Here is a 21,776-nt window from a genome sequence, read left to right on the forward strand (position 1 = left end):
GTTGACCCACTTCCGCCCGGTCTAACCTTGCTTGGGGGCGCTTTTTACTATCTTCAACAGGTTCGATTCGCTAAACTTACGACACCTTTATGGGGTGACCTCAAACACATGGGCTGAGTAAGAGTTGATGTGAATTATTCATAACCGATCGATACCTTGCCTCACTTTGTTGAGAGCAAGCCAACAAAATTTGCCATATGTTTGCGTGGCTAAACAAAAGCCGTGAATTTAGTGTCACCCCCCTGACAGTGCTTTTTAACCGGGAGGTACCGAGATCGATTCGCACCTCTGCCTGCATTTTTTTTTCAAGACTGGGAAATAATAACCTGACATTCGCCGCAGACATTCGTACTGCAGAAGCGGAGTTGTAACTTGTTAAACTTTGCTCCTTCCGTAAAAGGGTACATTATTTTGGCACTACATTATTTCTTTTTTTTTTTCACATTGCTGGTATTAAATATCAAATGGTCATAATAATTATTTCAATTTTTTTCCGTTTATTTATTTATTTATTTATTTATTTATTTATTTATTTAAATAATTTGATATATTTGAAAGGGGTATTTGAGCAATTTGAAATTTTTACCCCCGTATAATCCTATGGGGTCATTTTGAACCCACCCCCTCCCAAATTGCCAATGAAACTTAACGCACAACACCTATGAGTTTAAATCATACATAATGATCAGTACGTCCATCATGAATGAGTGGTCACTGCATTCATTTGGGAATGTGTAGGGACTGCAGCTTGATTCACCATCCACAACATGATAATGTGTGCATATGCTACATTATATACACTTGTAGGCCTATGTTGTTGTAATGGGCCTTGCAATTGAAATGCCTCAAGCTTTTAATCCGATATTCAGATTATCTATTTGTTTTCATGAATTGGAAGACATTCTTTGATGTATTACTGAGCTCAATGATCTGAAATTACTGGAGTGTGAGGTCAGCATAGTATTTTATTAACAGAAAGTATAGAGGCCCTGCATGAAATTATCGATTGGCTCCAAACAAAGGATTTGAGCCGGTGTCCTTCACCGTAGTTATGGCGGAGTGCAGTCCATTCAATCAAATGTTGTCATCAACCTATTTGATTGCAATCATGCTTTTGTTGAATGCATTTGAGTAGTCCGCCATATTTACGGGATGATATGTCACATGCAAGGCCTCTATTCTCCAAATTCATTTCCTAATGTATGTGAGAATGATACAATAATGACATGATGAACATAGTCATTGATGCATCAGTTTTAAAATAGACTAGGCGGTTACCATATTTGGCGGTTCTCGGCTGGGCGCGATTACCAGGCTGATGGTGACATGCCCATACGACAGTTTTTACTAATTTGACCTCACATGACCCCTGGCGACCCCAAAATGACCTTCCAAAAATTTGACTCTAAATGTTGACTGTACCCACCAAGTGTCATGCCCATACGACAGTTTTTAGTAATTTGACCTCAGATGACCCGTGGTGACTTTGGATGACCCCAAAATGACCTTCAAAAATGTTGTTTTAAATGTTGACTGTACCTGCCAAGTTTCATGCCCATACGACACTTTTTAGTAATTTGACCTCAGATGACCCCTGGGAGGGGACCACGGTGTCAGATGACTTTAAAACGAACATAAACATCTTCTTGCCAGGACAGAACTACACCCACCCCCCGAGTTTGAGCCCCGTACGACCTAGTTTTATGCCCATATGACAGTTTTTAGTCATTTTACCTCAAATGACCCCTGGGAGGGGGCCGCGGGGTCGGATGATTTAACGAACATAAACTTCTTCTTGCCAGGACAGAACTACATCCACCCACCGAGTTTGAGCCTCGTACGACCTAGTTTCATGCCCATATGACAGTTTTTAGTCATTTGACCTCAAATGACCCCTGGGAGCAGGGGCTATTTTAACGTGCCTCCTGGGACGTTCGTGCAGTGAGAATAGAAACCCGTGCAGTGAGAATAAAAAAATCCGTGCTTAAAATATTTCTATGCTAGTTTCAGCCAGAAAGAAGTTCCTCCGAAAGTAAGACTGGTCTAGTCGGGAAATCATATATTGTATAGTTTGTGGTGATCAGTCAAACATTCAATTGGCAGGGGAAATCAAGAACAACGCCTCTGGTAACGCCCTTTCCTCCCAATTTTTTGGTCACCGTGGGGGAAAGCCACTGGACGAGAAAATCCGCAACAGGCGTGGGGACAGCTCCATATACCGGACTGGAATTGCCCTGTGCATCTTCTGTTTTAGACCGTTAAACACCTTAATTTGGGGCAAAAATAGTGTAATGATGCAAATTACCACAACATATCACCTTTGTTTGTGCTAAAATAGTGTAAAATGGAAAGGTTTTGCACGCTTCGTGCGCAATTGTCCCAGTAAAACAGGCCAAAAAGTATGACCATCAGATCGTCGCTCACCGCTGATATGCCAACGGGACACCAATAAAAAAGGAAGTGCGCAGCCTATACGGCATGCAGACCTGTTAACGGCGGCAGCTTGATAAATCATAATTTACAATACTTATGGCCAAATTAATGTGAAAAACGCTAAAAGCGCGGCTTTCCTCAACATGCTCAAGGAAACCTTTAAAGACCATATAATTTATTTATTTGCAATCAGACCCGTAAATCTTTTTCCTTTTTTATTAAAATAGGTCCAAATTTTGAAGAAGAAAAAAAAGGTCCACTTTTTCAAAATCAGCCCAGCCCCCCAATAAATTCTGGTTACGGGCCAGTTTGCGATATATTAGCAGAGAGGAGTCCAGATCAGTGAAAAAAGCACTGCTTAACCACATGATAATTATTTAATTTGATAAATGCCGGTTAAAACTCTTCTGCTTACAAGGTAAAGGTATAGAGGTAAATACTAAATTGAACACTTTCAACGCTGAACTAAACACATAGACACTTAATGATGAGCACATCAAATCATTTGGGTATTAAACGTATATACAGGGTGAGTAAAATAAAGTGCAATAGGTCAACGAATCAATATTCACGTAAGAACCATGTTGAACTTTCCCATTAAAGCAATAATGTGTGATTTGGATAAAGAATAGATTCCTATTTAAATATTTGTTTTCACTGATCACATTATCCTTTTTAATTTCGAGCCAAACAAATGAGGTATAACGAAGAAAATTGCGATTTCATTCCAGCACCTACAATGCGTGTACTACGCTCGCCGATCGTAACATGCAATACTGCACGGAGCATCGCGCTCGACATGTGTACACACAAGCTGACATCCACGGGAGATGTTAGCAAGCAGTCGATCGATGAACTCTGAATAAAACCGGGCTTAGTCTTTTACGTGGTATTTTAGTACACCACTGGGCATTATAATAGTGCAAAAGTAGAAATCCGAATAAAATTGAGGGCGTCGCTGTGAAGCAAATCACACATGGCTTTAATAAAAATTTATATAAATGCCACACTCAATATACACCACTTGTGAAAAAAAGCAAGTGAACCCTTCAATTTTTATGAGTCATTTTACGGCGATACCCATTTATAACTCTTTGTCCACGAGGCACCATCAGTAAGGAAGAAGTGGGGGCAGAGTGCCCCTGACAAAAAAAATGAAAGAAAAAAGTGCACACTAAAAAAAAAAATGAAAGAGAAAATCAAGAGGGCAAAGGAAAAGAAAAGGGCAAGGAGCCCTTTTCTAAAAAAATTCAGGGCCAAAATAGTGTAAAATACAATTTTTTCAGCGCTACGCGCACACATTGTAACAATATAGCCCTTTTCAGCCGGATAATGGGTGAAAATAATGTAAAATGCCTTTTTTTTCATCCCAATAAGACATACAGTCTCTATGTATTGTATGATGCAAATGAAATTTTTTCGTCCGTGCCCCCCATTTTTTATTTTTATTTTGCCCCCCCCCACCAAGAAAGCTGGCTACGCCCCTGGGCACCATAATTTGAATGAGAGCACACAATGCGAAATAAGGACACCAGATCTGAAACTGGCTTTAACTTAAATCAAGGTTGATTTTTGCGTTCTTTCAATTCCTTTTTTTCGGTTCAAACTAACTTTCTAATATTACTTAAGTCCTTCATACCTCACCTAACTCCAACTCCAACTTTTTAATTCCCTGTAATGTGTCTAACTTATACTGGATATTTTGTAATTCACACCACTTCAATTTGCACACATTCCTTTCGACATTTGAAAAACCCGCCCATATATTTGTATGTTTCTTTTAGGCCTATAGAGAATGAACATTTTTAATGTAAGGGTAAATAGGAAAATAACAACAAATAAAAGCAATGTTTCCTCTACCTATACAAGACCAGGGACAATAAAACTGTGGGTGCTCCATTCTACTTAAGTGCCAATGAGGTTAAGAAAATGGCAGTTGTTCCAAATATAATGTACCTTACATAATAATACTGACTTTCAAAGTTTAGATGTATTAAATTAAAATTGTGTATCGCTGTAAAATGTGTCATAAAAACAGAACGGCAAGTGCTAATTACTTCGTTTTTTCACACAAGGCCACTAATGAATATATCATGTGCTTTAAATCCTAAAAGTTCAATCTGGTTATAAAATAAAGATGGATTATTTGCACTATTGCATTTTTTGGACTCACCCTATATATTGCTTGTAGAAAATAAACACCCTGTTTATGGACTGAACATCTAGTGTTTTAAGTTGAGCACTATAGATATTTAGTTCATGAAGAGTGTTTAATCTTTTGTAATACATTTGTATGGAACTTTTTTATGCAATTTATGCACCTTTGCATCACTTAGGCCAAACAAAATAAAGGTTTGTCTCAGGACCCCGCGCGCATAGCTTTTAAAATGAGATTTAGCGCGTAGCGCTACTAGTGCTTTTTTTTTTTTTTTTTTTTTGAATGATAAAACATCGTAGTTTTCAAGAAAAATTACATTTTCGGCACAATCAATTGGCGATCATTTCTGACAAAATGTCAAAAACAAATACTCCAAGAACTGTATGACATGTTCGCTCTGAATACCGATCTCTTGAAACAGTATGCAAGTAACGGCTCTGCGAACGAAATAGCGGGACAATCGACTCTACTTGTAGATCTAGAACACGTCACTGGGAATTCCCCATGTGCAGATATTTTGCTGCTCGATAAGCGATTTCATATCGGTATACTTACGGTAATGTTTAAATGTAGGACAAAATAGCGGCGCACATCAACATTTGTGGTGCTGAATTTTGCACCAATTCATGGCACTACTCACAACATTTACATTGTCACGTCGTGTGATCGAAATTTTTCAGAACTTGAACGTGAACTTGAATTATTTAGCATATTTTTAGTATAGGTTAGGGTTAGGGTTTAGGTTAGGGGTTTTAGGAGGTGACGGTTAGAATAGTTAAACCGGGAGTAAGAACTACGTTTGCGTATGCCATGTTATTTTGGGGCGCCGTCCTTGTTACAAAAAAAAAAAAAACATCGCATAGGACATCTATAGGCTATAGCCTGTTTTTCAAAAAAAAAACAAAAAAAAAAAAAAAAAAATAGCACATAGCTTTTTAGCCAAAAGGTCCAGAGACAAACCTTTTTTTTTTTTGGCCTTAAGTTGCAGAAATCTGATCACATTCACATTGTGAGAACTTTTATATTATTTTTACATTTTACATATATTAATTTGTGCAATTGTAGGCACCTGTGCGCATTTTATTCATTTTCAGAGTTTGTATTCGTTTTTGCATATCAATACCATCAATACCATAAACTTAATGACATCTATGATCCTAGTGTGTACTTTCATGGAGCTGTAGGTAATTAAAATGAAATGAATTAGTGAAATACATCAGTGAACCAGACATGAATCAATTGAATATATGAATACAAAACCCACCTAAGTCCATACTGTGGCCAGATTGAGTTAAGGGGTACTACACCCTCGATAAATTTGTGTCTATTTTGCATTTTCTCAAAACTAATAACACAGTGGTAACAAAATTATGTATATTATTGGGGCAAGGAATCCAATTACTACACTGGAATTTCAATGACCCAAGTCAAGCGGTTCGTTATTTATGATAAGAAATAAGGTACCGCTAGGATGTACCTCATTTCCCATCATATATACTGAACCGCTTGTCTTGAGTCACTGAAATTCCAGTGTAGTAATTGGATTCCTTGCCCCAATAATATACATAATTTTTGTTACCACTATGTTATTATTTTTGAGAAAAATGCAAAAATAGTCACAAATTGACCACAGGGGTATAGTACCCCTTAAGCATGGGAAATTGTTGATAGGCCTGTCATATGTATGAAAGAACAACTCAAATTCACCCTCTGTGTCTATTGAGTTTTGTATTCATGTATTCAATTTTCAACTTTAAGTGCATATCATTAGATTGATAAACTTTACTTCGAGGACTGTTAATATCAAAAATATAATTTTTTAATATAATTTGTCATAAAATTTGTATTATATCGCAAATTTCAAAAATTCAAAATTATTTGATATCAGTTAAGGCTATTCCTCGTATTTAGAATGCACTTTGGTATGTCTGAGTGATGTGCACTCAGCTCTCAGCCCTTAAGGTTATTAATTATTTTAAACTGTTGTGATTTGGTAGTTCACAGCATCTTACGAATGGTAGTGAGCTTTGGCAAAAACTGCATTGCTCAATTCATAGCGAGTGTGTAGAAGAATTAAAATATCACAGATATACTTTTATAGGTGCTGCGGTTCTTGAGTTACGTTGTAAAGAGGGCTGAAACAACAACACTTTTGTAAAACGTACATAACTCATTAACAACAATAAATTAAGCAAGTTTGCAAAGTATACGATTTGTAGAATGAACTTTTGCAAAACATCAAGGTGTTATTTTTCATTAATATATTGATCAAGATAATGAAAATCAATTTTTTAGGTTGCTTCGACCAACAATACCTCGTCTACCCTTAACGTCAAAAATGAGTCAGTAAAATGTGTGATTGTAAAAGTTTACAGAAATCAAGGGAGACAGCCCTCTGCCAGCAACCCCTTCCCTCAAGCGTGTCTCCGCTAGCTGATCTTTTAGATTTTACGTTGCTAACGTGCAGTGACTTTTTCTTCTAAAATAGCCCCTGCCTGGGAGGGGGGGCCGGGGTCGGATGACTTAACGAACATGAACATCTTCTTGCCAGGACAGAACTACACCCACCCACCGAGTTTGAGCCCCGTACGACCTACGACGGCCTCACATTAGCAGTCACAGACAAAACCTAAATCTACAGAATATATCCATTACTCGTCGATACTCGAAAGAGCTCAAAATAAATAACTGAGAAAATTTTCTTGATGTCCTTTAACATGTTTCCATAGTTAACCATCGTTAGCCATGGATATCTATGCTGTAGAACTGACCGGTGACTAAGTCCGATTTATTGGGACGTCTATCGACCCATCGACGAGTAATGTTGGGGCTAAAATGGCCAAATATGAGGTTAATTGGGTCAGAAACCCACATACAGATGTCAACATGGGGGGGGTGATTGTATGGACCACCCCCCTGGCAAAATACTGGGGATTTATCCTACACAGGCAAATGCATGAAGTGTCACTGGAGTTGGAACATATAATAATCACTGTGATTATGATTGTAGATAACAATTGATGTCGTTTTTGCAAAAGCGATCAGGGTATCAATTGATCGGCTTGATGCTCTGAAAACTGAAATTAACACACAAGCATTGTATGAGGTTTGCTTTTCCGCAAAAGGAATCAGGTGTAAATTCAGCTTTATGAACTGCCATTTATTTTGATATTTGCCACCATTTTAAGGTGGTTTTATTTTTAATTGCACTGCATTCTGAAATATGATAACTGAAATATATACTAGTATAGGGATGAAATCAAAACTCGACCGGCGGCCAACTGCCGGTTCCGTTCGATTTCCATTGTCGAGTTTTGATTTCATCCCTTACACTCTAGTCTACCAAGAAATTGCGAAATCTCCTGATATTGTGTCACAAGTAGGGTTATGAACCTGAACTCTAGTAGGCCCCTGTCTGAAATACAATTGACTTTATACTAAAATACTGCAATATGTGTGTATCATGTATATATACTACCACTGAAAGTGGGACATTATTTAAAGCCATAATATGTGATTTGCTCCACAGCGACGCCCTAAATTTGTCATGAATTCCTGCTTTTTGCATGATTGTAATGCATGCACAATGGTGTAAACTGTATTATACATCTCACGTTTGAGGAGATTATGCAGTAACCACCAGAAGCAGAAGAAGAAACATTGTAACCATGTATTTAAAAATGGTGGGTAGGAAAAACGTGGTAGGAACACTGCATGTCAAATACTTTATCTTAGAGTATATTTATTTTTGGAGGGAAATAGTATTTACAGCTGCAGATAAATATATACCTACATAAATATAAAAAAACACCTGAGGAGTATCTTACCTTGCAACATGCATTTCACAGATATTTATATTAACTGATTCCCAACAGGGATAAATGACTCTGTGTATGTTACTTTTGTTACATTTATTTTCCACAGAATTGAAAGTGAACTTTGTTTTAAAGCACATAATTATTACAGCATTATTATAATTGATACCGTTTTGCTTTTCTTACCATTTGGTTGAATATGTTTGTTTTTGATTTGTACTGTTGTTTTACACTTTGACTTCGGTTTTTATCAAATTAAAATCTTATAAGCTCTTACACTTGAAGTATTCTCTGTATTTGCATATTATAGTCTATTTAGTAAGGTGAAACATGACCTTCACCTAAATCTTACACAAATGGGGCAAGATCATGTTGCAAAGTGTAGAAATCATTTAGAGAATGAGCATGACTCTCCTCAAGATCCCAAAAGTTTTTGGCCCTCACTCTCAAATCTCCCTAAATATTGAATGGTCCCATAGACACGGTCAAGGAATGTTAGATTATTATCAGTAATAGTGTTTTTTAAAAGCTGGTACTACACCACCTGATAAATTTTGTGACTAATTTTGCATTTTCTCAAAAAATAACTACACACTAGTAACAAAAGTTATGTATATTATAGGGCAAGGAATCCAATTACTTCACTGAAATTTCAGTGATTCAAGACAAGTGGTTCATTATATATGTTAAGAAATGAGGTACATTCTAGCAGTACCTCTTTTCTTATCATAAATAATGTACCGCATGTCTTTAGTCACTGAAATTCCAGTGGATTCCTTGCCCTATAATATACATAACTTTGTTACCAGTGTGTTATTATTTTTGAGAAAAATGCAAAAATAGTCACAAATTTATCAAGGGGTGTAGTACCATCTTAATGTGATGGGGTGAATTTTAATAGTCCAGTCAATCTAAACAAATTGGTGGTGTCACCTACCACTAATTGCAACAGAATATTTTTACTTTTATGCATGATAGAGATGTCCCCTGAACATCATACCAAAAGTATACTGAAATATACTTGGTGGAAAGGTACTTTTGGGCGGGAAAAGGTACAAAGGTCAAATTTCAAAATTGCTTCAACCTTTTTAAACACTATACCAAAGTATTCCTCTAGTCATGGGGATTCAGAAGAAATATAGTTTGTTATATCTGTGATGTATACCGTTCTCAAGTTATAAGCAAAAAGGTCAAATGTCAAATTTTGGGCTCCAAACAAAAATGCTTAGAGTTTCTGAAAAATGGTCTCAATTTGTTTGTCCTTGAAAAAGACTCCGTTAAATTAAGAATAGTTTGTCGTATCTTGGATGTTTCGTTACCTAGGTAGCAGGGTAAAAGAGATCAATGACCCCCAATATTTTGCCAGGGGGTGGTCCATACAATCATCCCCCCCCAATGTTGACGCCTGTATGTGAGTTTCTGACCAAATTAACTTCATTATTTTGACATTTTAGCCCCCAAAGTGCAAAATTTTTAGCGCATTTATACCTTAAATTTGTTATGTCGCCACAACTTCATTAAAGTTTGGCGGAGGCGGGCTTCGAACTCACGGCGGCGGACTGCTTTGGATACACTATGAACCCAGCGCCTTAATAGACCACTCGGCCACTTGTCTTCTTGGAATTCATTTGAAACTTATTTGAAGATATAATCGCAACTTCAACATAGGCCTACCACGTGACAAGCAAAGGCAGAAAACGTACCATATTTTGGAATTTTATTTGCCTAAAAACATTTATGTGTATTATTCAGCGCTCAATTATTGTTAACTGCGTGTTTTATACAAAAAAAATCCAATAATAAACATGATAACTGATGGGCGTCTGTATGGACAATACATTATATCGATTTTGACACGTGCTTGTGTCTCAGTACATTTCCATGGTCAGTAAAATACTATAGAGGAAAACCTACCATTTTCTTGTATACACGTTCGATGTTTTTATCAATTACATAAAAAATCCATTTTAGACCCCAAATGTTTTTTCAGGAAATAAAAGATTAGATTACCATAAAAACGAAACAGTAATCTTTTGCCGGGTCTAATGTAATATTCACATAGGATTTTCAACGTTTTTTCTATCCTTATTCTTGCTCAATTAAACAGATATTTTGGCGTATATAAAATTGAAATAAAATTCTCTGCTTCTTAAACGACATCAAATGTGCCACAATTGGGTATAACGAATCGTTATATATGATGTGCAGTTAATATTCATATTTTCTTTTATACAGAGGAGGCTTCAGTTTTGACAGGAAAAATATTTTCTTGAAAACCCTCTCACTCGGTTATTTTAAAAAGGTGACCATGCTTCCCTAGAATGTGCAATAAATTAGCATTAAAATTTTTCTTATTCTAACAGCAAGCGTTTCTAGAATGTATTATGGCGAAATGTGGTGTAGTGTAGGGCGATCTATTCAAAAACTGTATTCATCTATTGCTATGGTAGTTAATCCGATTATTACGTCTCTTCTTCGGTGAATAAAGTCGTGTTTACACGGTCGGACATAAGTGAGTTATTACCGGTAATAAGCGACTTATAACCGGTAATAGTGACTTATAACCGGTATTAAGTGACTTAAGTCACTTTTAACCCTTAAGTTTTCCCAAATGGACTAAGAGTTGAAACCCTGCAAATGCAAAGCGAGGATGAAGTGAAGTGTCCAGTACTCCTCGTTCTTCGAGATCCTTTCCCAGGTCGTCCCGGCGGTGGAGTTTAGTCGTATCTTCCAGTCCCTGTTCTTCTACAGGCCGTGCCATGGGTAGCAACGGTGAAAACAGCAAAATGAGAATAACAAAACAGGTCTTGTCCGGTGCGGCCATGATCTGTTAATACAAAACAAAACAAAACCAGTTTATAGGGTCGCACCATTACATATCCAAAAAAACACTGCTCCACCTCGGACAAAAAAAAAGAAGAAAATATTGATGTCATAAGTGAAATAAATTGTCACAGTTAGTGAAGAAAATTAATATTTGACTATTATTTTTTACCTTTTATATTGCACATTTTTCTCGCGCATTAGTTCGTGAAAAGTAATTATGTGAGCAAAAACACTTGATTCACTCTACTTCACAGATTTTCACCCAATTCGTTTATTTAGCTTTATTTATAGGTAAAGAGGAGCTATCGCGTGCTCGCAGAGCGGGTACGCGGAGTATCAACGGGCGTGTGCGCGGAGTACCGACGGGCGCAGTGCGGGTATCGGAAAGCTTTACAGTGTGCATGTGACTAATTTACAGGTGCATCTCATCGGACCAGAACCAGAATATTGATCACTAAGAGACGCAGGACTATATCATAGTAGTTTAAAAGGTCAGGGCAGGTATATGGGTAACGGGTGTTTGGTAATTAGAGATAGGCATATTATGAGTACCACCCAACCCGAGAACCGCGAAATCTAGTCTTTAATAATAATACGCTATTCTTTGTAGGTTTGTAGATTTGTCTGTAGATTTGCCTGTTTGTCTGATGCCGTTAGTAGGTTGTACGGGGCTCAAACTCAGTGGGTGGATATAGTTCTGTCCTGGCAAGAAGTTTATGTTCGTTAAGTCATCCGACCCCGGGGCCCCTCTTAGGGGAGTCGTCTCTCTTACTCTCCATAGGTTGCTGTTGTCAGTCTCTCTTATTCACTAGTGAATCTATACAATTTGATAGACTGATATTTCACAATATGCAATTTGATTAGGGGAAAGCTATTCCAGAGGGAGTATGTAGCCTAAATTAAATGGAACAGCCATTTCAGAGGGAGTATGTAAATTAAATTGGACGCCCTATTTTGTGGCCATTTCAGAAGAAATATGTAAATTAAATCGAACCGCCAAATAGGTATGTAATTTAACTGGAACAGCCTTAACGTTTACGTCATCTATTTGTTAACGTATATGTCATTTAAATTTATATTATAGCCTAATTACGCTATTCTCTTTGGATCTGTCTGTTTAAGTCCTACGTGTATGGGGTGGGTGCTAGTAACAATATCATTCGCGAGAAAAATCGCACTTTTATTGCTAAAATGGGGGTAAATGCAAATAATTGCAAATTTTTGTAAATGTTGTCTCTGTATTTCGAGCCGGGGACGCATCTACCCCCCCTCCCCTTTCCCACATTATGATGGTCACAGTTGGTAATTGATGCTAATTTATGGTGCGGTGGGTGTTGACAATTTTGCATAAGAATACACCCATGCCACCCACAACATCCTTTGCAGAATAGATAATAACATCACTGCTCTTCTTTATGTTTGGAAACTCGTGTCAAAAAACCCTTTCTCAAAATTGAGTATAATATTGTTGTGTAATCAGCACAGGGGCTATTTTAACGTACCTCCTGGCACGTTCGTGCAGTGAGATTAAAAATCCGTGCTGTGAGAATTCAAAATTCGTGCTTAAAATATATATGCGCCATTAAGATTCAAAACTGCGTTTTGTGCCAAAATAAAGTAAACTTGCTAAATTTTTCACGCTTTGCGCACACTGCTAGTCCATCAAATACCAGTCGTCACCTTCATTTTGAGCTAAAATAGTCTGAAATTAAGCATTTTCGCGCGCTTCGCGCAAAAATGTCCCAGTAGAATCGGCACAAATAATGCTCGTCCTCCCTTTTCCATGTTAATGCTTCAGCATCTTATTATGTTCCAGTTTGAGGCCATTTGAGGTCATGACAATTGTCCAAATGTTTAAACCCATTTTAAAGAGCACACCGCTAAATCAACGCGCCATTCGTGTAACCCTTGTAAAAATATATAAACTGTTTTGAGGCATTTTGGGCTGCTCTTTGGACTAATAACCAGAGAGAGTGGCGTATTATTGCTTAAATAAAAGTGTAAATCTATATGCATGAATTTGAATCGCCATTGCCAAAGTCGCATTTGTACAATTATCGAGAAAATCGGTCCGCGAATTAAAAAGTGGGCAGAAACAGGTTTCCAGCCTTGCAAGCTAAAAACAGTGAAGGTTTTGTTTACGGGCTCGTACCGGGAAAACAAGATGAAAGACTACCCATGCACTTTGCAACATAATATAAAACTTTCATCGATTTGTAATCGACTGGTTATTATCAAATATTGGAGATATTGCCCCAAAGGCCTCTAAACGAGCAAAAATTTGCCTTTTTACGTGTATTTCAATGGGGCGATTATTTAGTATAGTGCGCGTGGTTTGCGCGCATTTGTCCCGGTAAAGTAATTTTTAGTCCATGAAGCAGGTCATTGGGTCGACTTGGAAATATTATTGGCTCCCCTTGGCCCGACGAAAGTCAAAAAGCAAGGACGCAGCCTGGAATGAGGCAAACTGATAACACCTCCGGCTCAACGGGGACAAAATCGATTTAAAAAAATACAGTACAGTGGATCTGGACCTCTTCTTTTGGGCCCATTTACAATGATTTATGACAAACATTCACCATAATTATGGAAAACTTGGTGTGAAAATCAGGCTTAACATTGGCAAATACGCCTTTCCTCAACCTATGCTCGAGGAATCCACTATAAGACAATATATAATTATTGAAAATATGAAAGATTTTGTCAATTTGCGCAAAATAATATTTACCCTCATTATTGCCATATTAAAATTTAGTATTATAATGTGGGAAGTTTCGAGCGCTAATCGCGTCTTCACCACATTGTGTTAATGGATTGTAGACATCCCGGGACTCCAAATGCCAGGACAAAATTAATCAAAAGCTGTCATGTGCATCTTTCTTTGGTCAGGTTTTAGGCCACAATAATTATCCACATTTGGCCGGCTCATTTTAACATTAAAATAGCAAATTTTCGCGCGCTTCGCGCGCATTTGTATTGGTAAACTAATGTTAGTGGCGTATTAGCGGGTCAATTTGAAGAGGTCACAAATGTGGCTGGCCTGCCTAAAATAAGTACGTGATGTCACAAATGTGTCACCAAAATGAGAGACTTTAACGCGTAATTTTTAAAAATCTCGAGCATAGGCAGCGGAAGCGGGGGGAGGGACTTCCCCCTAAACATCATAATAAAAGAAAAATTAAAGCAATATTTGCCCTGTGAATCTTCTCTTTTATTCCAAAAAATACTGTGTTTGGGGCCAAAAATAGGGTCAAACTGCACAATTTTGCGCGTTTCGCGCGCATTGGTCCACAATACCGAATTTTACATTCAATGGGGGCTAAAATCAAACCAGCACAAAATATGCTTGCACCTCTAAATTTTAATGCCACCAATGCTTGCCAAGTGAGTGACTTTTTTCGATTAAAATAGCCCCTGAATCAGCAGATAATAAATGGGAACATCGTTGATGTATTTATTATCGTTTATATATAATATAAATAGAGGTCCAACAATTTAGCCTTGTTGAATGCCCCAACTTATTTTTGAAAACCATAACTTTAAAATTTTAATAACACATTTCTTAACAACTTTTCCAAATGTTGGCGTAATATCATCGTAAGGACAACTTTTTTTTTGTTTTCATTTAAAATGTCAATCCACTTGTTGTAAGTACACGGACACACTCCTGCTTCAATAAAGAAATTGCTTTGTGTTATTTAGAAGGGTAAATGTAAATTCATTTAATTGACTTGTCATTATTTTTAATTACCTACAGCCTTATGATAGTACGCACCAGGTTCACTAATGTCATTAAGTTTATTGTTTTTATGTTTAAACAATGTTAATCAGAATGCAAAAACGAATACCAACTCTGCAAAATTGCATAAAATGCTCACAGGTGCCTACAATTTAATGAAATTGCAATGTATAATGATTGGATTTACATAGAACGGTAGGTTTTCATTTAAGATAATGAACCTCGCTGAAAGTACACATCTATCAAGTTAAACGGTATTATATTTAAAATAAAAATTCCTTTAAAAGGGAATGGGGCGCACAATGTGAGCTGGACGGGATATGGTGAATTCCATGGTGATTAGATTTGGTATTATAATGATTTTTTTAGGGAAGAGTAGAAGATGATCAAATACGAGAGAAATGCTTCATGGAATGAAGCTTTCGTGTTAATTTGCAATTATGTGGGGTGGGAGTTCTGTTTTATGGTGGATAGTATAGAAGACACAAATAAGTAAGCTTCCCCCCTAGTCATTTATACACTCATTCTTGTCACACGACGAATTTCGACAAAGTCATGTAAACGTAATTTCGTTTTTCACCCGACCTCCGTCCAGAAACAATCCTGAAATGTTGAAAACCTGGGGTCGGCGCACTCATGCCAGTTTATCCTAAAGTATACTCTGTGTCTTTTGTAGCCAACCCTGTGGTTAAGAGAGGCCAGGAAATACTTAAACTAATACAAAAAAAATCATACCCTCCTTTCATAATTCATATCAAACAATTCCAAGAAATTGACAGGCCTGTTAAATCAAGGGTAAGATCGATCGTTATTCTTCATGAAACGGGCACAGCCCATTTTTATCTTACTATAAATAGGGGAATGTTGTATGTATCTATGTATGTATCGTGTATAAAGGCTCCGTCAGTTTCGATCTAAATGTCGCCAAATTCATACGGGAGATCGAGGAACCGAAACGGTTATGCGAACATTTGGTTGAAAACGGTCAAGAACTGGCTGCAAAAACAGTGTTTTTGTTAAAAAAATCGGTTACCAGCCTACGCGTCACTGCAGCTGGCAGGCATCGCGTCGACGCTGCGTGCGTAATGCGCACTACGCCAATGCGCGCGTAAACGGCGCAGAGCCACGGGACTTGCGAGCCAGAGACCAGTGGACGGACATGATAAAAGAAGGAAAAATAAAGGATAAAAAGGTACATGGACGGGTCCAGGGATTATGATAACGGGTAAACACGTCCACAGACACGCTATGAGAGGACGTAATAAAAATACGAGAAAAAGATGTATGTTTTTAAACAACATGAAGCGGTACTATAAAGAAAAATGAGATTAAAATGAGGACAAAAAGGTACGAGTAATAGGGCAACGGGTTAAAGTAACTAAATGAAACGGGAACGAAACAAAGAAGGAAAGGAACTAATCAGGAAAAGTAAGAAAAAAATAAGCTAAAATAATAATAACAGAATTAAATAAAAAACATGAAAACGGGAAATAAAAAAAAAAGCTTGTTATTAATTCTGCTAAAAATTAATTAATAAATAACAAAATTACGTCATAATTATGACTTTAAGTCGGCCATAGAACTCTATTTTAAACGGACAAAATAGCCATTGGGGTTTCTTTCACTTTACCTTGCTAGGAACCCTTCCCAGCGGTTAATAAATATTATTTCATCCAGCATTTTGGGTAAACACTAACAAAATGACGTAGGCCTAAATCGTACATTATTGCTTTAAACTGCCCGACACCGACCCGAGTGAACAACGGTGAACCACGAGTCAAAAGTCGCCTAATTGGGCTACCATATCGCGGGGTTGGCAACTCTGGTTGCAAATACACTTCTGACCTTCAACACAGTCATATCTTCCGAATTTATTCCTTTCTCTGCTGACCAGAATTCGGGCCAGAATTGAACTTGAGATAGTCACCACAAAGATACTGAGCTGTGTTCTAATATCTTTGGTCACAATCAGTTAGCAGTCAAGCACATAAACCAATTAGTGATTTCATGATTGGTCAGTGGTTGTTTTGTTTGGTTTAAGGATTAGCTGTGCAAAGGTCACTATGGACCACAATGGCCTCATTCCAGTGGCATATTATCAATAACCTCAATTAAACAATCATAGTGCAAAATTGACCTTAAGTTGCAAATTATGAGTTTTTGAATGCACAAATGTATTGGGGTTAAAGAACTGTGCCCTGATAGATGAGCATGTTGTAGATTCTTCACACTGTAAGCAACTAGTTCATGTACAAACATGTTCAAAACATAAATAATTAGAATGGTCAAATGTCACCGTCTATCGGGTTCTAAGAGGCGGTAAACTGGTTTAAATGTTGCAGAAAGTACACACAATGTCCCTACAATGTCTTGTAGCGTAAAATTTTATAAATCTAATGATATATTCTTAAAATGTATGTAGCTGGGAGGAAAAGCCGACGATCAATTGAAAATTTTGACCTTTTATATTGAAGATATGGATTTTTTTCCCAAAAAGACCTATTTATTTTTGGTGTTTTGGGAAAAAAATCCATATCTTCAATACGAAAGGTCAAAATTATTATTATATTGTTAAAAGCACCAAAATCTGTAAATAAATTGCTATTTTATCTGCAATTTTCCTCCTTTTGCACGTGTTTGTTTTTTTTTGTTTTTGGCAGTCAATATAAACCTACTTTTTGCCTAAAACAGCTAATTTTACATGCATACATACCGTCAAACTCAGTCAAATTCAGACCTCTTGTGGCCCAAAAAACAGGTGATTTCATGTGCATATAGCAAATAAATACACCAGTTTTTTTTTTTTTTTTTTTGATTAAGCAGTGCTTTTGTTCACTGATCTGGACTCCTCTCTATTCATGCTATTAATATCTTGCAAATAAATAAATTATATGGTCATAGGGTTTTCTTGAGCATGTTGAGGAAAGCCGCGCTTTTAACCTTTTTCACACTAAGTATTGTAAATTTTGGTCATAAAAGGGTCTACAAGACAGAGGGAGTCAGAGGGATCTTCAAGCTGCCCTGATTATCAGGTCTGCAATGCCGTTAGGGATGAAATCAAAACTCGACCAGCGGTATAGAACAATAAAACCGGACGACGCGGTCAACCAAAACGGTGTCTTCTCAGAGCCACACCAGCCCGAATCAGCAGCAGAAGAAGTGGCTAGACCGTGGAGAAAAACTACTATGCCGAAATCTTCGCTTCCACGCCTGTTCCCCATTGCCCAAGTTAGCGTGACCCATCCGACACCACGTGGAGGTTTGGGTTGGGTTGCCCGCGAGCAATCACTATGCCAGCTCTGCGGGCGCGCCTTGCCGGACGAGGCCCCTAATCGACAGCTAAAGCCTCCTTTATAGACTTCAGACAAATACACATTTTGGGATACATGAGAACAATGGTACCACTTTCTCAACACATGCCTCTATTGTGGTCACTTATTCATACTAGCATGTTGTGTCAAGCGTTAATAATACTACCAGATCAGTGACCAATTTATTGGCGGAACCCCTTTATTCGAAAAAATGGTACCACTTTTATGAATAGCCGGTCGGAAAATTAAATCGGCATCAAATTTAGGAACAAAGCATTACGTAATCCTTTCTATATTTAAACCACATTGAGTGTAACCTGCTTGTAGTGCAGGGCGACATATACAAAATAATCCAATTATCACTTCAACGGCGAATTAATCAACTTACCTGGGCAGGACTAGGATCACTATGACGTCACACAAATATCTAATGCAGAAAAGTTGTGAATAAATCTGGAACAAAGAATACGTGTAAAATACATCAATTATTTCAATCCAGCAATCGATTTAAAATTGGGCTTTTCCAGTTTAAATCCATTATACACCCCCCTGTGGAAGACATGACCTTAGTCTCCCACATAGGCCTAGCTAGAGAGAAGGCTATTATGTGGTCATCCATTTAGGTAATCCCATTTGAAATTCAGTATTTTCGGAACTTGTAAATGTACCGACGGAAATAACGCTAATAATAATATACTATTAAGCGTCTTACGTCATAAGACCCCAAAGCACTGAAACTTATTAATTTTTCACGAAAGGTCCATTTATAGACACACCAATAATTCCATTTGACATGTTTGAAATCCACACTCCTTCTGTGGAAGATTTAGCTAAAGTCTTCCAAAAAGGGAGTATAATTTTCAAATAGAAGGAACTATAGGGTAACTTTAGCTCAGTCCTCCACAGAGGGAGTGTGTGGAAATGAAGGTGTACACGTGTGGACATGGGGTGTTTGTGCATTTTCTCCGATATTTCAACTTAGTCGCTGAGGTCCGAAAAAGATAATGTGGCCCACGTTTTTTCAGTTACGAATACTTGGCACATTGTGAGATAGGGCCTAGGCTTTTACGACGGGATATTAATAAGAATTAGTAAGTTTTTACCGGGTTCGCCGTCGGACAAGTTTAGAACTGTCAAGCTTTCGTCAGGAGTAGCTCTGACTTCTTCTACTGATGGCTCTGAAAAGAGCCGTTTACTGAAGACTGCCCCTGGTCAACCTGAGAACAAGTAGATCTCGCCTACATATCATCAATTTGTAAGCGCTCTTTAGCAAAGTCATAGTTCATTGAATTTACAACCGTATGATAAAACAAGCGAAAATAGTTTTTGCACAAGATTTGCTCATTCTAGTGACGCTAGTATATGGACAATATAAGTGTGCTTTTTCATTATTTTAAGGAACATTTGAGGTTTTGACTTTTGTTAAGGCCTACTTCTTCTGCAAAATAAATTCAGTTTTTATCTAGCCCTTGTCATGTATTATACAGTAAGCCAAAAAATTATGGTACCAGTTAGGTTTACCCCTGTATATCCTAAACGAAGACAGATATGTCTTAATTGGAACCAGCAGCCAATAGCTGCATCTTTTAGCTCGAATTTAAGACCTCATTCGTTGAAATTGTTCATGAAATAAAGACACAAAGATACAAAACCTCAAGGTAAATGCCAATTTAAAAGTTGCAGTTTCTTCCATTGCATGCGCTATTGATTTGTACACAAAGCGTTCGCGAACAAGGGAACTAGCGCCGTGCTTCCATTGATTAGCACGTTAAAACCAGCGTCATGCTTTCATTGATTAGAACACAAAAGTGCAATTTTTGATTTCGTCTCTTCAGTAGGTTTTAGATCACCGTTTCTTTAATTCTAAACCAAATTCAACAAATAAGGTCTTGAATCAGAGCTAAAGATTTCAGGTATTAGCTGCTTGTTTTAATTTTGACATATTTGTCTTTATTTAGGATATACAGGGGTGAACACAACTGGTACCTTAATTTTTGGCTTACTGTATATCGACAAAAATGTTGATGATCGCATATAAATAAATACGTAAATATTCATTGATTTCTTTAAAAAAAATTTAATTAAATGTGTAGTGTTGGAATATCAGTTTCCAAATGCATGAACCGTATAATTAAAGCAGGGATCAATTTTAAGAGGGTAAAAGCTACAGTGGAAAGCATTGTTTTAACTATGGTGGCTCTCGTACGTTTTGTAATGTTTTTGTTTTTTTGACAATCAATAAACATGTGTTTTACCCACTACGTAAAACTGAAAATAGATTTTACGATTAAAAGTGTTTTAAGATTACGCGCTAATAAACCTCGTCACGTTAATTATTTAAACTTTAGTGCAACCGCGGTAATAAGTGATAAAAGGACATCTCCATAAAACTTACCGTGAATCTACTTAACCATATATTACTTATTTACCAGTATCGAGGGCCTATAAGAGAAGAAAGATATCCTGGACAAAATGTGTTGCGACACTTGCTCAGCAACGCGTACCGGAGGACAGGGAGTCGATTTTAATGTCAATGACCAAAGTGTCCCAAGACTTTTTTCCAGGATTGTTTGTAGCTTAGTCCGACTAAGTGTGCTTTTTTCATTTAATGACATAACATTTGAAAAAAACATTTTAAGGAACATTTGAGGTTTTGACTTTTGTTTAGGCTTACTTCTTCTGCAAAATAAATTCAGTTTTTATCTAGTCCTTGTCATGTATTATATATCGACAAAAATGTTGTTGAATAAACACTTACCTGAACAGAAAATAGATTGCAGCGATGGGCACGTACAGCCAGTTAAACTTGAATTGGAGATTATAGCTGAAGCTACTATTGCTGAGCCAAACACACAACTGTTGTAGATTTCGTGTATGTATTTGGTATTATATTCCAGCTATTCAGCAATTGTTATGCATTTCAGTTCTAGACGTAAATTCCGACATTTGATTCTCATTGGCTCCAAAGTTTGACTAATCACTCCCAGTCGAACACTCTGTCCCCCTATTGGCCGATTTCACCAAACAGGCACTGAACATCTAAATTGTCTTGCTGGATAAATTAGCCTGATCACTCACAGTTGGAAACTGTGTCCTCCCATTGGCTGAGCATTGTGAAGTTGGCGGGATATTGGAAATTGGACATTCGTTATTTCGGTGAATGTCGCTCTAAAAACATTTTTCTGCACGAAATATTGTAATTTGAGACCGTTTTTGGTCAAAACAAGAAATGTCTTTAAAAAAGACAATGGCTCCAAGATACCAGTGTGCACCTTTTGTTATTAGTTAAGGAGACACTTATAATGCTAGCTTTAAGGTAACGCAATTGGATATAGATTTTTGTCTGATTGAAATATGTGAGTCCATTCTCTCCTGATTATAAGACTGAAAATTTTATTTTAATCGGATATTCGGTTACCAAAATATGGCCTGTCAAAATGGCACGAAACCAAGAAGTTGGCAATTTTTTACTATAATTATTACATTATACATAC

At 37.2% G+C, this 21,776-nt stretch overlaps 2 long non-coding RNA genes across 2 annotated transcripts in view; one reads left to right on the plus strand and one right to left on the minus strand.

The window, feature by feature from the left end:
* LOC140141149 (uncharacterized) overlaps positions 1-21,776 on the plus strand; it is a 483,782-nt gene that overhangs the window by 17,598 nt on the left and 444,408 nt on the right. The gene's annotated exons all lie outside the window — the stretch shown is intronic.
* LOC140141141 (uncharacterized) lies at positions 9,232-21,154 on the minus strand. The gene is made up of 3 exons (XR_011857355.1): positions 21,041-21,154; positions 18,671-18,735; positions 9,232-11,233 (listed from the first exon to the last, which is right to left on the minus strand). It is a non-coding gene; the product is annotated as an uncharacterized lncRNA (long non-coding RNA).

This window comes from Amphiura filiformis, chromosome 19 (genome assembly GCF_039555335.1).
Source record: "Amphiura filiformis chromosome 19, Afil_fr2py, whole genome shotgun sequence".
NCBI classification, from domain to species: domain Eukaryota; kingdom Metazoa; phylum Echinodermata; class Ophiuroidea; order Amphilepidida; family Amphiuridae; genus Amphiura; species Amphiura filiformis.